At 45.1% G+C, this 12,999-nt stretch overlaps 1 long non-coding RNA gene across 1 annotated transcript in view; it reads left to right on the forward strand.

Annotated features, from left to right (window-relative positions):
• The window catches only part of LOC140695193 (uncharacterized), a 53,670-nt gene extending 42,371 nt beyond the window's left edge, over window positions 1–11,299 (forward strand). Inside the window, exons 18-19 of the long non-coding RNA XR_012070896.1 lie at window positions 9,617–9,689; window positions 11,064–11,299. This is a non-coding gene — a long non-coding RNA (uncharacterized lncRNA). The remainder of the gene's footprint in view (window positions 1–9,616; window positions 9,690–11,063) is intronic.
• Window positions 11,300–12,999: the final 1,700 nt, after the last annotated feature.

The following is a 12,999-nucleotide window of genomic DNA, read 5'->3' on the forward strand; positions in this document are numbered from 1 at the left end:
TGAAATGTTGCCTAAAGGAAAAGTGCAGAGATTTGCAAATCCCACTCCCAGAAGTGACCGTCATTAATGGTTTGGTGAACATCTCTCAGTCTCTATCTCTCTCATTCTCTCTGCCTCTGTGTCTCACACACCACAAGATTCATTTACATCTATGATGATTTGACACATATGTGGTTATAGAGATGACATCTGGGATGTAGATGATGGATTAACAGGCATCCAAACTGAGGGCTTCCTTGACATCAGGCAAAGACCTAGCACTCATTTTTCCAGCTGCACAACAATCATTCCTCCATGTGAACCAGAACTGATGAATCCCACCCCCTCTCCATGAACATTAGTGTTGCTTCCATTTCCCTAGTAGTTTAACCAGGATTGTGATGAACATCCTTGAAAAGACATCTTTGAAAAATTGTGCAAGAATTTTAGTATGATCAACACTAAGCATCAGCACTGCTCGGAAAGTGGTGCACTTGTGGAACTGTGATGCATTCTGCATACTGTTCTCCCAGAGAGAAGAGTCTGCTCAATCTTCCCTCCAGGGGATCTACTGTGGCCTCTGCCTCCTCATGTTGTCACTAGAGCTGGTTGTCTCCAGGCTAAAGGCCTGCCAGTGTGATGTTGACCAATGCTGTCTCCGAAGTGTGGACATCTTCATGCATCCTCACTTGAGAGGTCGAGCATCTCTAATATACACTGGCCACCTGCATTGCCTCTTGTTGGAATTGCATGTGTTTGTTCTGTTTCTGTTTAGAACACAGTGTTTCAAAATATTTTTGGACCACAGGGATGTGAAACCTTTCTCTGACTTTAGGTTATGAAAAATGATTTTTCCATGTTATGGTTTGTCTTTCATGGATTTTGATTATTATTATTTTTTTTATTTTGTTAGGTTATGTTTTGCCACAGGAAGAGCTAAGCATCTCCCTCCTGGCTCTGGTTTCACACATAGAATAGCAGTGCCTATCTCGAGATTATGCACATAGTTACTAAAAATATTCGTTTTGTATATCTCATATTTAATCCACCTGGATTTCCCTTTGAAATAACCAAAATGCTACTTCAAGTAAAAAAAAAAACACCAATCCCTTGTTAAAATATGACAGCAGACACAAACAGCCAACTTTTGTATGATTTCATTGATAGGGAACATCCAGTGTAGGGAAAGACACACAGAGAGAAAGAGGATTAGGGCTTGTCAGGGGTTGGGGGAGGGATAAAAGAGAATGTGTGCTTTGGATACGGGGTTTTATTTTGAGGAAAGAAACAGTCTGAAACTAGACAGTGACGATGGTTACACAGCATTGTGAATGCACTTAATGCTCCTGAATTGCACAATTTAAAATGGAAAAACATCTAAATTTTATTATGGTAAACTTAAAACATAAAAATAGATGGTACTCTAAATGACATGAAAGAAAACAAGGGAATGACAGAAAAAACAAACAAAAATGATGCCAGGAGAAGGGAAGTAAAGTTCGGGTCTGGGAGTGGGTTGATTCTTAGAATTAGATGACAGTGTTGGTGGTTGCAGAGACATCTCAGCCCGTAAGGGTGGTGATGCCTGAATTGGCTCTGGGTCTCATAGAAGTATGTGTGTAGGTTCAGGGGGAGCTACAAGATCAGGCTCAGGGACTCCCTGCAGGACTGGTAATGTAACTTGGCTCTAGGTCTCCTGTAGGGCTAGTCTTACAGTCTGCAGAGCTGGTGGGATGTGACACGGTTCTGTGTGTTTTGCAGGTGCAGGCTCGGGTTCCCCAGCAGGGTTGTTGGAATGGGACCCAGTCCTGGGTCTCCTGCAGGAGCCAGATCAGGATCTCATGCAAGACCAGGCTCAGGGTATCCTTGTAAGGCTTGTGGAATGAGACCCCATCATTTTTCTCCTGCAGCAGCAGATTCAGGGTGTCCCTGCAAGGTTTTTCAATTTCACCCTGCTCTATATCTCCTGCAGGAGCAGGCTTGGACTGTCCCTGCTGGGTTGTTGGAATATGACCCATCTCTGATTCTCTTTCAGAAGCAGGCTCAGGGTCCCCCTACAGGGCTAGTCGATTTTGTTCCAGTCTTAGGTCCTTTGCAGGTGCAGGACTGGGGTCTCCCTTCAGGGCTGGTGAAATGTGACTCAGCTGTTTGTCTCTTGCAGAAACAGGCAGAGTTTCTCCCTGCAAGCCTTGTGGAATGAGACCCAGTGCTGGGTCTCCTACAGGAGCATGCTCAGGGTCTACATGCAGGGCTAGAGGAATTGGACCTGGCTAATGGTGTCCCTGCAGTGCTGCTGGAATTGTTCCAATTCTTGGGTGTCTTGAAGGTGTAGGCTCTAAGTCTCCCTGCATTGCTAGTGAAATGTGACTCAGTTGTGGTTCTCCTGAAGGGACAGTCTCAGGGTTTCCCTGCAGGGCTGGTAGATGGGACATAGTGCTGGGTCTCCTGGAGGAGCAGGCTCATCTTGCAACATGACCAATCTCAGGTTCTCCTGCAGGAGTAGGCTCGGGGCCTTCCTGCAGGGCTAGTGGAATTGGACATGGCTCATGGTCTCCCTGCAGTGCCATTGGAATTGGTCCAATTCTTGGGTCTTTTGAAGGTGTAGGTTGCAGGCTGATAAATTACCTGTAGGGCTGGTGGAATGTGACATGGCTCTTAGTCTAATGCTAGAGCTGATTCAGGGTCTTTCCACAGGGTTGGTAGAATTGGCCCAGGCCTGGGTCTCCTGCATGTGCAGGCTCTGGTATCCCTGCAGGGCTTGTGGAATGTGACTGGGTTTCTGTTTCCTGCAGGGGCAGGCTCAGAGTCTCCTAGCAGTGTTGCTGGAATGGCACATGGTTCTGAGTTTCCTGCAATAGCAGGCTTATGTTCTTCCTGCATGGCTAGTTGAATATGACTCAGACCTTGGTCACTTGCAGGAGCAGGCTAGTTTTCTCACTGCTGGGATGGTGGAATCAGACCCTGTCCTGAGTCTTCTGCAGAAGTAGCTCCAGGTCTTCCTGCAGGGCTGTTGGAACATGACCCATCACTGGTTCTGCTTCAGGAGTAGGCACAGAGTCTCCTTGCAAGGATAGTGTAATTGGACCCAGCTCAGGGGTCACTACAGGGCTGATGAAATGTGTCCTGGCTCTGTGGTTCCTGCAAGTGTATATTCTGTGTCTCCCTTCAGGGTTGGTTTAGTGGGACCCATTCCTGAGTCTCCTGTAGTAGTAGGCTCAGAGTCTCCCTGTAGGGCTGGTGGAATGGGCCCCTTCTCTAGGTCACCTGCCAGAACAGATTTGGACTCTGCCTTCAGGCTGGTGGAATTGGGCCTGTTCTTGCATCTCCTGCAGGAGCAGGCCTTGGGTCTTCCTGGAAGAATACTGTAATATGACCCATCTCTGGTTCTCTTGCAGGAGAAGCTCATGGTCTCCCTAGAAGGTTAGCAGAATTTGTCCCATTCCTTGGTCCAAGGCTCAGGGTATCCCTGCAAGGTTGGTGGAATGGGACCTCGTCCTGTGTCTCCTGCAGTAGCAGGTTCTGTTCTCTTTGCAGGGCTGGTGGAATATGACTCCACCCTGTGGTTCTTTTGCAGATGCAGGCTCAGGGACCCCACCAGAACTGATGGCTCTTAGTCTCCTATGGGAGCAGGTGAGGGATTCCCTGGAGAGCTGTTGGAATTGGTCCCAGTCCTAGGTCTCTTACAACTGCAGGCTCAGTGTCTCCCTGCAGGGTTTGTGGAATATGACTTGGCTGTGGGTATGCTGCAGGAGCAAGCTCAGTGTTTCCATGCAGGGTTGGTGGAATGGGATCTAGTTCTGGCTCTCCTGCAGGAGGAGGCTGGGGTTCTCCCTGGAGAGGCTGATGGAATTGGACTGGGATGTCTGTCTTCTGCAGGAGCAAGCCTATGGATTACCTGCAGAGCTGGTAGAATGTCACACAACTCTTGTTCTTCTGCAGGAGCTGGCTCATGTTCTCTGTGAATGGCTTGGTCTCCCCCAGGAGTAGGTTTGTAGTCTCACTACAGGGCTGGTGTTATGTGACCCGCACTGTGTTTTCTGCAGATGCAGTCTTAGTGTTGGACTGCAGGTTTGGTGGAATGGGACGAAGTTCTGGGTTTCCTGGAGTAGCAGGCTCACGGTCTCCCTTCTGGGGTATTGGAATGTGACCCAGTCATGTGTTTCCTGCCGAAGTGGCCTCAGGATATCCCTGCAGGGCTGTTGGAATTGGACCTCACTGTGTATCACCTGCAGGATCAGGTTTGTGCTCTCCCAGCAAGGCTGGCGTATTTGGACCTATTCCTGGGTCTCCTGCAGAAGCAGGCTTTCAGTCTTCCTGCAGGGCTTCTGGAATATGACGTATCTCTAATTTTCCTGCAGGATCAGGCTTGCGGGTCACCCAGCAAGGCTAGTGGAATTGGACCCAATTCAAGGTCTTAGTGCATGATTGATGTAATGGGACCCAGTCCTGGGTCTCCTGCAGGAATTGGCTCAAAGTCTTCCTGCAGGACTGGTGAAATTGGACCAATTCCTGAGTCTCCTGCAGGAGGAGGCCCTGCATCTTCCTGGAGGGATGGTGGAATATGACAGAGATCTGTTTCTCCTGCAGGAACAGGCTCAAGGTCTCCCTACAAGGCTAGTGTAATTGGACACATTCCTGGATCCATTGCAAGTGAAGGCATGATGGTCTTCCTACAAAGCTGGTGGAATGTGATTCGGCTCTGAGTCTCCTGCAGGAGTAGGCTTAGGGTCTCCTTGAAAGATTGGTGAAATGGGACACAGTGCTGTGTCTCCTGCAGTAGCAGGTTCAGGTTCTCCCTACAGTATTGGTAAAATTGGACCTGACTCTAATTCTCCTGCAGTAGCAGACTGAGGGTATACCTGCATGGCTGGTTGAGTGTGAAGGAACAGCAAGTCTTAATACATTGGCCCACTCCTGGGAAAAGGATAAACAGGGCTTGGTGCATGGTCTTGTATTTTCTGAAAAAGCCCCTTGAGATGTGTTGATTCTGATGACCTCTTCCAAGAACTTGAACACTTTTAGAATCTCTGCCAACTCATCTTGTTTAGACTGAAGGACTCTGCCTTTCATCAGTTCTTGGAATAGAGATCAACACAAAAGGAAAGAGGGAAGAAAAAATTACCAATCTATCTGTTGAGAAATCAGCTGAAGACATTAAAAAGTTCTCTTGCAATACACTTGTTTCTATTTTGGTGCATTTAGAATCATTTCCTTATTATCAATTTTTGCCATTTAAATTAGAATATATATTGTCGTAGGCCTACTGGGGTTCATTATGCTTGGACGCTCTGTGCTTGCTGTGTTGAGATAGCCGGTTCTATATTTGGTTTAAGAAAATTTCAGTCTGATTTCTTCAAATACCTTTTCAAACCATTTGTCTTTATTCTTTTCCATGTGGGATCCCTATGAGTCATACACTGGTATGTTTTCTCTTATCCCAGGTTTCAGTTGCATTGCTTGCATTGGTTTTCACTTGCTTTTCTATGTCGTGTTCTGACTGAGTGATTGCGGTTATCCTGTTTTCTAAGTCATTTATTTGTTCCTGTGCATTATCTAGTCCGATTTGGACTGTCTTTAGCTTAGCTATTCTCACCATTGAGTTTTCCGATTATATTTGGCTCATCTAAAGTGTTTCTCTTTCCATTTATACTAGCCTGCATTTGTATTCATAGACTCAAGATTTCCTTCAGTGTTTTTATGTCCTCCCTTTTCAAGTCATGTTCTAGTAAATTTTGGGGGTCTAATACATTGGATGTTCTTTCAGGAGACTCCTGTCTTTTGAAAATTTGGAATAGTTCTTTTAACTTTATTATATCTCTCTATCGCTATGGGTTAAGGATTATCAGTTATCTATTATAGGCTTGAACGGCTTTTGTAAGTGAAATCATTTCTGTGCACATTTAGTTTTAATGCTGTGAGGATTGTTTTTGGTATGTAATGATGCCATGCATTCCTTCTGTGTCCGTTGCCTGTTATATCTATGATTGCTACTGTGGTTTTTGTTGTGGTGAATATAACCTATTCTAGTAAAGTTAGCAGAGTGTCATTTTGGTTAAATGTTTATCATAGCTCTGACAGTGCTGGGACTAGTAATTTTTGCTGGAATAGAGGTTTCCAAATGGTTTCTGGGCTGCAGGCTGGATATGTAGAGAGGGAATTTTTCCAATATACACTCATGAAAGTACATTCGTCCTTACTGTTGCCACGGAAAAGTCAAAATTTTATAATGGGTGCCCTCAGATTCTCTGCAAGCAAAAACAAAAGTGGAAACAAATCTAATGATGTCACGCATTAGAAACTGCTGAAACAATCCTGCAGTGCCACAATTGGGTCCTAAGTGTAGTACTGGGTCAGCACCACAACTATAGTTGCATTAGCATGTGGTAGGCAAGGTTGATGGAAAAGCTTCAAATTCTCCTATTTTTCAGCAGATCTCTGCTCCAAGAACTCTTGTCAATAAGGCATGGGAACTCAAAGGCAAGCATGGAGCATTTCAAAAACCTCTGCATTGGACAATAAGAAATTTCAATCCTGCCTATGAAAGTTGCAGATCTTTTGGCTATAGAATCTTATTTCAAGATTAATTGCCCTGGATTCTAGAAACCAGATAAAGATGGCTCTGATTGAGACCATTTCTCCTTTATGGAGAAAATAAGCAATTATACTGTGAATGTGAAATGGCTGTGATTAAGGCCCTGGGTTACTAAGCTAATCTACAACACATATGCCAGCAGATTTAATATTAAGAGAGGACCCAGGCAGATCTGTTCTCTAGATAGTACCAACCACAGCCCAAAACAATCTCGAAATCCCTGGGAATAAATTTGAGACATCAGCCACACCCCTAACACACAGATTCCACAGGCACACCTAGCTCAAAATTGGCAGATGGAGTCTTGGTCTGGGAATCAATTGAAGAGAAATTTTGTGATTATTGCTTTCCGTTATGTCAATCAAACTCCACTAGGCACTGTTTTAACCCTCAGCGCATCGTCTTCCATCTTAAATGACCTGTCCACTTTAGAGTGTGCATCCTAGTAAAACACAGTTTCCCCTTTACTGCTCCTTCACCAAAGGTCAGGTCCTGCACTGATTTCCATTCTCTACTTTGCCTTCTACTCTTTCCAGGTTATGTGAGAATTCTTTCTGACTTTTGAAGTAAGAGATGTTTGGCCATTATTCAGCAGGGATCCTGAGCCAAGGGCCGTGAGAGTGGATGCTTATCTTGCTGTATACATGGGAGAGAGTGAGCGAAGATTGCACTGGTACTCTGCCAGTTTGGCATGGATAAATTAACACAATTTAGACATAACTCACAGACACTTAATCCTTGTTTAGATATTTTTCTCTATATCAATGGTGGAAGGATGTGTTCGAAGTATCCAAGTCTGACAATGTGTACATACCTCCATTGCAGACTTTAAATAGTTAACAGAAATGAATTACATACTATGGGAAGGGTAAAAAATTAAGATAGTTTTAGAAATATGCTAAATCTAACTAAAACACAGAGTTGCCATATTTAGGTATCAGCTTGAAATACCCAAATACCATTCAGGATATGGTCTATGTCCTGGCACTCCTCCCTGTCCTGCAATATTGCTGCCGATATATCAGCTGAAACCCCTCTGGAGGTTCTCTTGTGACTATGTTGCTTTCCTCCAGGCGCATTTTAAATCCCTGGGATGCTCATGAACTTCGTTGATTTGAATCATACAGCTGCTGGTAGGTCTATTGGGATTCCACCTCCTTTGGATGCTGTGTACTTCCTGAATTCGCATAGAAGATTCTATCATGGCTTTCGGCAAGTTTCAGTCTGATTTTTCTACAGATAACATTTCAGAAAATTTTTGTTACTTTATCTCTTGCTTTTCCATCTGGGACTCTTACGAATCCTAGTCTTTCATGCCTTGTCTAACCCGAGGATTCAACAGCAATGTTTTCATTGGTTTGCACTTGCTTTCCTCTGTCAGCTTCTGACCGAGGGATTTCTGTTCCCATGTCTTCACAGTCATTCACGCGTCACTCTGCATTATCTAGTCTGATTAGGACTGAATTTTAGCCCTGATATTATCTCATCCACTGAGTTTTCTGATACTATTTGTTTCGCCTTTAGGCTTTCTCTTCCCCTTTTCTGGTATTCTGCCTTTTATGATTCTGAGACACTGTTGTTCTTCAGTGTTTCCCTCACCTCCATTTTCAATTATTTCTCTGGATTGCGTTTTGCAGTCTAGGTTTTTGAAAGCTTATGTTTTGGGCCTTCAATCTCTTTGGAACTGAAAATGGTATTTCCTGTTTCTTTCATTGCACTTCTTCACCTCTACTGGTCAGGTAATATCAGGTATCTAATATAGACTTCTAGAGCTTTGTTAAGTGAAAAATTTGGAATCTTGGCTCTATGCAATTCCATGGGATTTCTGTGAGGACAGTTTCTCCTAGACATTGATGCCATGTCCTGTTCCTGTGTTTGTTGTCTGGTATATCTCCATTTGCTGGTGATGCCTTTGATGTGATGAACAACCCATACTATTTCGATTAGCAAAACCTCATTTTGATTACGCTTATCTCACATTTCTGAAAGTGCACAGTACACTTCCTTTGGTGGAAATGAAGCTTCTAAAGGTTCTCAGCTCTGCATTCTGCTCTATGTCACTTTGGAGTGTTTCCAAAACAGCCAACTGAGAGTGCGCTTGTGCTTTGAAGTTCCATGAGAATGTCCCAATGAAACCAGTTCTTCCCAGAGCTTCTCTGCCTACAGAAACACCAGTGGAAGCATATCAATGGATGTCACACATCAGGGCCAGTGGAATGATCCCGCAGACCGACCTTGGTGTCCTCGGTGCCGTACCGTGCCGGTGCCATCCAAAATGTAGCATCTGATTTTGGGAGATAATGCTGAAGGATATGCTTCATCTTCTCACGCTGTGGACTTGGACCACACTTCCTTGTCCTCTCATCCTTGTGGCTCGGGTGCACGAAGGCAACCACAGAGCTGTTGCGCATCCTGTGCCTCAAACCAAACCATAATCCCAGCCCAGGTTATGAATGTAGCAGATCCTAAGGCTTTTCATTCTGATTTCAAACCCAAGGCCCCCTGGATCCCTCAGACCAAATGCACGATATCTCTGATTCAGCCCCACACGTGCTCTATTGGCAAAATGCCCAATTGGTCCCTGGTCCTGCAGATGCACTGGGTGTGGCCATGGGACATATCGATAATCTCAACCGCGTGTGCCGGTGTGGTGGCCTTCTCATTGGGGTCACAAGTCGGTTTGCTCTCTTGATAGGGACCACCACATCCCACAACGCACTCCAGATCCCTGAGACTCAGCGTGTGCCCTCATCCGTAGCCCTAACACTCCCTGACCGCTGCCTCTGCTACCTCAAATTTGGCAGCTCGGATCTTGGTCTCAGAATCAACTGTGGGGATATTTTGCGCTGGTTTCTTTGAGTTCTGTCAGCCAAGCATCTGCTGTGCACTCTTCTAACACTCAGTGCATAACCTTCAATCCCATGTCTACTCTACGCTTGAGAGTGTGCGTCCAAGTTAAACAGAGTTTCACCTTTGCTGCTCCATCACCAGGGGTCAGACCGTGCACTGGTTTCCATTCCCTGCTTTGCCTTCTCCTGCTTCCAGGTGTTCTGAGGCCTCATCCTGTCTTTGGAAGTAACAGACCACTCTTCGGCAAGTGTCCTGTGCCAAGGGCTGGGTGAGTGGATGTTTCCATTGCTGTGTACATGGGAGCGAGTGAGCGCAGGTTGCACTGTATCTCTGCCAACTGGGCATCGGTGAATCAACACTTTCCAGATACACTTCCCAGATATGTGATTTTTGTTTAGCTCTTTGTTTCTATACAGCCGTGGGGGGAGAGATTGTCGGAAGACTCCAGTTTTCACATGGTGTTGGTGTCTAATTTGCAGTCTTTAAAAAGTTTAATAGAATTGATTTCCATGTTTTGGGAGTTATACGAAAATAAAGTTAGTTTTTCCAAAATCCTAAATCGACCTAGAAGTCAGACTTGTCAATTTCGGTAACATTTTGTCAGCTCTAAGGAAAATATAGACAGATAGAATGCAAAGTAGCAGTCCAAAGTGTAAAAGTGGTCATATCAACTCTTTACTGTTGAAGCCTCCGAAACCAACAGGAATCATGAAATAGCTATTGGAAACATGAAATAACCCCCAACCTTAAATTCACTTGTGCATGTGGTGCCCTTTACTCCCAATGACACCTAGTGGCCAATGTTGGCATTTCAAGGGGTAACATCCCTCTCTAGGAAAATACAAGAAAAAACAAACCAAATATATACTTTAGGTTTGAATCCAAAAGCACCTAGAGGCATTATAGCTTAGAGAACGCTGCTGCAGCTATGCTAGGCTATTGAGAACAAGGTGTTCTTCTATCAGTGATGAGAACGCTTAATAATCCGATCATGTTGGGTAAAGCAATTTAACGCAACCGTGTCTGCAGCCCCATGATATAGTGCACCCGTGGGCTTGACTCAATTGAAAGACTGTCCACATAAGCTGTGTTTTTAATGTCATTGGCGACTTTTACAGTTCAGTTCACTATCTGACTTATAATATTTACCTATACTGTCTTGAAAAACTGAGGCCTAGTACATATTCAAGTTCGTCAAAGGTTCCCCTCATTTACCACTCTCCCTTCACCCCAGAGAAGACACAAACCCAGCATTTGCTGAATCTAGCGGAAGGCCTTCGTTTCTTTGTGTGTGCTAAGTATTCAATTCCTATCTATTTCAGTCGAGACTCTTTGACCTTTAAGGAGTTCACTGTTTTCGCAGAGTGTGTAGCTGGAGGAAATCTAATTCGAGGAGGGGCTTGCCCTTCCCGTACTGGCTTCATTGCAGCTCAGGTACTGATCCTCCCAAATGGATGCCTGAGTGGAGTGGACGGAAGAGCAAGTGCTTGTTAGCTGGGCCCTAACATGGTAAAAGGCTTACCTGGGCTTGGTGCACTTTGGTCTGAATGGCTTGGAAATGTCCCTTGGGACGTGTGGATTCTCAAGGCCTCTTCCTAGAATATGAGCGTTTTGATCACCTCTGCCATCTCTTCCCTTTTAGACGTCAGGGATCTTGGACCCGTTCTTGGAGCAGAGAATTGAGGAACTTCCTCAAGTCCACGTTGGCACTCCGTATGTTTCTGCCAGTATCAGCGAGGTTCAATAGGTCTCATGAATGTCTTTCGAGCCTGGTATCCTCTACAGCTGTCTCCAGGCCAGTAATCTCCATTGTAGCAGAACTTCTCTCATTAATGTGTTCGCATCTCTCCTCAATCCATGCAGCCAGCTTTTCGGACAGCTTGTCTTCGTGTCTCCCATACAGTCGAATTCAACAGGACTGGGCAAGTCTGAAGGTACCTCGGAGACTCACCAGTAAGGTGATGACAGGCAGATCTTCCACCATCTGGCCTTTCAGGTCTGGAAACTGACCCGTGAACTCAGGTCTTTGGGCAGCAGCAGTATCTCGAACTGACAGAGCTTCCCGGACCAAAGACCTAAGCTGAGCTCCACAGAGAGTGGCAGCCCCTCCATCACACGGATCCAACCACAGAACTCTGCCCGGTTACCTAGGATCCACCGGCCACAACAAGCCTCGCGGTACAAACCAACATTCCACCTGGAATCCAACCGGTAACTGCCATCCCCAAAGGCTGCTGCATCTTGTCAGTGTTGGGGGAGGGGCTGCATCCGACGAGAGGTTCCTAAGCTAAATGTGATTCTACCCACTAGCGTCCAATGGGCCTTTGTACTTCCCTCTTTCCTTTTCTTCAGATCTGTATGCACAGTACCAACGGAGGCAAGTGTGTCCATTTTCAGTTGATGGTTTCACACGTCTTTAAACTTTCTAACAGTTCACAGTACCCAGAGACCCTCTAAAGGAAACTTATGTTCCAGTAATATCCGTACACCCGGAATACATTTCCGTCGGTTGATTTCTGCTGAAACACCCGCACTCTCAGGACATGGATCCATTGGTTTCATGGGGGCTGAAATTCCTAGAAATGAAACCAACCCCAATGTGCACTTTACTGTCTGTCTCTTTTGCTCTTAGTACACTTTTGCAGAGCTACTTGTCTTTGTTAAAGGCTTATGCCATTTCTTCTCGAAGTAGGGTTTTATATGGCATTCATTCATCCTGTTGGAAGGCTTGCAAGTCTATATCACGGACTAGGAATCCATTTGACTCCAAATCGGCATTTGGGTTAGGTCTCGATATGCTCTTATGAATCAACATTAACGAATATAAATGCACGCCTCTGATTTCCGAATACAAGTGTGCTGAGTACATGCAAGCAGCGATACTGGGTCGATGCGTACTGAATGATCCTTGACATCACCTTGAGTAATTCCTTTTGAGTAATCATGGTTCCCTTGGTATATGTCAGCCAACCGTACCCTTTGGGTGCATGTTTGTTTGTTTGATTTTTGTTGGTCTGCTTCTCGTTTGTTTTGCAAACACGTCAGGCCATGCATCTCTCCGTTCGCTTCAAACAGAGAGTCATATAAGCTGATTCACTTAAGATAGTGCTTCCAATCACCTATGATTTCCTGCTTCCCTCTCCCATCTTTAGGGTATTGATGTCCTCCTTGCCTTCTTCTGGTTTCTTCTTTGCCACTCATGCTCTTCTTGCATTTCCAATAATGGTTTTCTTCTTTCCATTTCATCTTGCTGCTTTTCTATTCAGGGGAGAATTCTCAACCTTTCTTGTAGGATAAGTTTCGAACTGCTGAATTCTTTTAAGATTTGCCGGTCTGTGGAATTCTCTAGCTCTGCCGTTATTAGAAATGGCGGTCATGTGGCCTAGGCTACTATAGATGGCCACATTTTGCCCTTCAGGGTTTGGTCTATGTCCTGGCACTCCTCCCTGTCCTGCAATATTGCTGCCGATATATCAGCTGAAACCCCTCTGGAGGTTCTCTTCTGACAATGTTGCTTTCCTCCAGGGGCATTTTAAATCCCTGGGATGCTCATGAACTTCGTTGATTTGAATCCTACA

This window comes from Vicugna pacos, unplaced genomic scaffold (genome assembly GCF_048564905.1).
Source record: "Vicugna pacos unplaced genomic scaffold, VicPac4 scaffold_190, whole genome shotgun sequence".
Lineage (NCBI taxonomy): Eukaryota > Metazoa > Chordata > Mammalia > Artiodactyla > Camelidae > Vicugna > Vicugna pacos.